Source organism: Pleuronectes platessa, chromosome 7 (genome assembly GCF_947347685.1).
Source record: "Pleuronectes platessa chromosome 7, fPlePla1.1, whole genome shotgun sequence".
NCBI lineage: Eukaryota > Metazoa > Chordata > Actinopteri > Pleuronectiformes > Pleuronectidae > Pleuronectes > Pleuronectes platessa.
Genome location: NC_070632.1, coordinates 28,376,703 through 28,381,083, shown reverse-complemented (window position 1 = coordinate 28,381,083; position 4,381 = coordinate 28,376,703). Strand labels below are relative to the sequence as shown.

General features: G+C 39.2%; 1 long non-coding RNA gene across 1 annotated transcript; it reads right to left on the bottom strand.

The window, feature by feature from the left end:
• Nucleotides 1-471: 471 nt before the first annotated feature.
• Nucleotides 472-3,889, bottom strand: LOC128445140 (uncharacterized). Its single transcript, XR_008339258.1, has 2 exons — nt 2,205-3,889; nt 472-1,565 (listed from the first exon to the last, which is right to left on the bottom strand). It is a non-coding gene; the product is annotated as an uncharacterized LOC128445140 (long non-coding RNA).
• Nucleotides 3,890-4,381: the final 492 nt, after the last annotated feature.

Genomic DNA, 4,381 nt, shown 5'->3' with positions numbered 1-4,381 from the left:
TTAGTCTGTCATGGAGTTGTAGAGTCAATTAGACAGTATAGATAAGATTATAATGTCCACACATCAGTGTTGTAAACACTTCTCCAGTTAATTATATAATTATGTTTTCACACTCAGGGAAGTGGAGAGACTTGATGTGGACTGTTATCAACAGCTCTGTGGGAGATCATCACCTTGAATATTACAGATGAGGTAGAAAGACATTTTATCTGTGTACAATGTTGTATTTCTTTCTCACGTTTTATCAAAAGCGATTTAAAGTATGTGCATTTAACCATTAGTATACAAACCCAGAGCCCAGTACATCGGTTCTATCTGAAATATGTGGTGCTTCATACACAACACAAAACATTCATAACAGTGTGCTTCTGCTCCTCATTAATGCAGCTCCTGATGTCCTCAGCAGCAACATGGTGGAGATTTGCAGCTTCATGCTGGTCAACTGGAAGACAACTGATCAAGATTAAAAGATTAAGATTAAGATCCATTTATTCGTCCCAAACACATGCACAGACATGCAAAGGCACACTCATGCAGGTAGGGAAATTTAATCTCTGCTTTTTACCCATCTGGTGCAGGACACACAGAGCAGTGAGCGACCATGTACGGCGCTCACGGAGCAGATGTTGGGGGAGTGAGGTGCCTTGCTCAGGGGCACTAGAGAGGGTAGGGAGACTCTTGGATTTTTGGACAGATCAATCCAGGTTTGTCTTTTGTTGTCTCTCCGTGGAGTCGAACCGGAGACGAACCAGAGACCTTCTCTGCCCATAGTCCAAGTTTCTGCCCTCTACACATCACTCCATACGTTGCTCCCTTAACTACAGATGGCCTGCGAATGTCATGGAGTTTTACAGTGAATTAGACAGTTTAGATATGATTTTAATCTCCACACATCAGTGTTGTAAACAGTTCTCAAATTAATTATATAATTATGTTTTCACACTGAGGGAAGTGGAGAGACTTGATGTGGACTGTTATCAATAGCTCTGTGGGAGATTATCACCTTGAATATTACAGATGAGGTAGAAAGACATTTTATCTATTTTTACAATGTTGTATTTCTTTCAGTACTTTTATCAAAAGCGACTTAAAATATGTGCATTTAACCATTAGGATACAAACCCAGACCACAGTACAACGGTTCTATCTGAAATCTGTTGTGCTTCATACACAACTCAAAACATTCTTTAACAGTGCGTTTCTTCTCTTTATAGATGAGGAACTGCAGCACCTGACGTCGTCAGCAGCAACATGGTGGTCAACACGTGGACGACTGCATCATCATCAGAAGCTACACAACACTTCTAAATTCCTCCCTTAAATAAAGATGGCCTGCAACTGTTTGGTGGTGGCAGTCATTGCTAAGTGGCATGGATAAGAATTCATTTCTATCTTCATTATGGTTGGTTAAAATAATAAAAACTTATAACAACAATGTGTATCTTTTGCTTTCTGATTTGATACACTTTAGATAAGAACCCAGTGTTTAATATTTCTGCTTTGCCATAAGAGACAAAACATGGTCAATTGGTCATCACAGCTGTGTCCTTCAGGCTCGTCCGTCCCTAATAAAATGAGAGGAAACATAAAAATAATCAGATCATAATCATTTCATCTTAGGAAATAGGTAGTGTACATCATTTTCAAATTCTCTATGAACACTGTCTGTTCTAGTAAAGTTCACGGCTATAATGTATTTATATTTAACAAAATAATTCAGGGAAGTCTGCCTGAGATTAACGATGTAAACACTAGTAGACACGGTTATTTTTCACTGTAACACGTGACAGGACATCAACACTGTGACTCTGAATAAAGAGCCTTAGGATACGTAGTGCTCCTTTGCACAGCTGCTCTTACAATGTGTAGCAAGTGCTAAATCTCCATTAGTATAATAGTAATGAAAATCACCCTTCACATAATTGAACATATATTTTCCATGTGAACCGCTTTAACACAGTTCAATTCCGGAGCAAAATGTAACTTATACAGTATTTATTAGAGTTACATATGAACAAAGTGTGTATTCTTATTTTCGGTGGATATTCAACTATGTATTTGAATATGCTTTTGGATTAAAACGTGCACTACCATGACAATGAATGTTTAGTATGGAGCTATTTCACATTAAAAGTATTGCATTATAATTTAACACATTATGTATTATGTGCAATACTTTGTAAGTAATGAAAACAGGTCTGTACCTGGAGTCAGTGTTCAGTCTGGTTGGATTCAAGTTGTGTCTCACGCTGGACATCCTAGAGGAACATTGAACACAAATACACAGATATGTTAAGTCATACATGTGCCATGTTATCTGCTTAACAGACTTTTACATGGTAATAATAAAATATTAATTCAAAGTTAATCAGATCATAATCATTTCAGCTTAGGAAATAGGTAGTGCATATTAGCCTACAATTCTGTATGACACTGTCTGTTCTAGTAAAGTTACAAGGCTATGATTTACTCATATTTAACAAAAGAATTCAGTGAAGTCTGTCTGAGATTAACGATTTAAATACTGAAGGTGGGAGACACGGTTACTTTTCACTGTAACACGTTACAACACTACTCTGAAGAAAGAGCTTTAGGACACGTAATGCTCCTTTGAACAGCTGCTCTTGCAATGCAGATGTGACTTTAAACACTCAGGTTTCTCAGGTTTCAGTTAGCATCGCTAGCCCGCTAGCGAAACTAACTTACAAGCCGACACACAGTCTCCTGTCTCAGAGTCATCCGCATAAAGTAACGCTTATATCTGCTGGGTGGACCCGCTCATGTCGTTTCATGTCGGTGTTTGTCGGTAATAACCCCAATCGAATCGAAGAACAGTTACTGCACCCATTCGAAGATATTGTTAGCTTGCTTGTTAGCGAGCTAGTTAGCCTCCGGCGCTAGCGAAAATGAAGCCGACACACAGTCTCCTGTCTCAGAGTCATCCTTATAAACGAACGCTTATCTCTGCTTGGTGGACCTGCGTTCATGGCGGTTGTTTCGGTAACAGCTGGCATTCGCATCGAACCCGTTGATATACACTGAGCTGGTATGTAGCTCCCGGATTAGCGTCCCGTAGCTATCACGGCTGATTCAAAGGCACCCTGCGAATCACATCGAAATAAAATACTTAACGTGACTTACCACAGAAACGGAGGCGCAGACATCGTTACCGTGACCGTCAGGAGAAGGAGCAGAACATCAAAGTGTGTAATTTACCGGGTATGTGGGTGTAAGCCATTTCATGAGGCGTTCACGTGTAACTGGTGAAAGCCGAACTCACAACACACAGCACAGCTTACACTGTGACGTCACGTGAATTTCAAACATCTATATCGCTTAAACAAGGGAGTTAAAATAAAATACACCCCCCTCAGAGTTGTCATGAAGGAAGAACTTAGCGATTGAGACTAAAACCAAAGTTTGAGCAATGCTGTAAAAGGTTTAATTCTCCTCTAAAGTTGGCCACCCTGTAAACACAGTCTGTTAATGCATAGATAACACAAAGCATGGTCTGACACTGCCATCTAGTGACTAAATATTGCAGCACATCTGCCAGATATAGATGTTTTCATTCCTCAAACTGGAAGCCACACCACGGTCACACAGTATTATGAAAAGTTGCAATTTCGTTAACTTTAGATCTTCATCTTGTTTTGAACACATGCATCAAATTTTTACGTTGATTTAATGAAGGCCCTACGAGTAGTGAATCAAACTATAACACATAGAAAAACAAGACATTTGCTGTTGCCACCAGGGGACGCTGTGATTTTAAGTCACGATTTCTGTACCGATGTCTTCAGGTCGCGACTCTTGTCTTATGTGTATAGTTTGGACTCGATTGGACAAAATATGTCCAAGATACAGGAGCCCGTGTTTTGATGGCGTTTAATCAAACTTTGAGGCCACACCACGGTCAGACGGTTTTGCTAAAACTTAATCCTTCAATAACTTTAGATCTCCATTTTGTTGTGATGACGATCGTCTAAATTGTAAGTTGATTTGATGAAAGCTGTAGGAGGAGTACTTAAAACAAAAAATATCGAATATGACCAAAATGGCCACTAAAGTCAAACTGGCGGGCTTCCTGTTGCGTTATTCATAATGCACTGATGGACTTTTTTGTGCATCTAGTCATGATACACAATAGTCTTTGTTTTTTTTGAAGATCGGTGAATGCTAAATGAGGGGCTTTTCCGTAGGTGGCGCTCTTGAGCCATTTTGCCACGCCCTTTTCAAAATACTCCAGAATACGTAAATTTTCGCCGCCTTCGAATTTACTGCAAACTCCTACAACTTTTTGAGCACATTAAAGCCCTCAAAAAGCCAAGTCATTTAAGCTAAGAAAAATAATAATAATAATAATAATAATAATCATTTC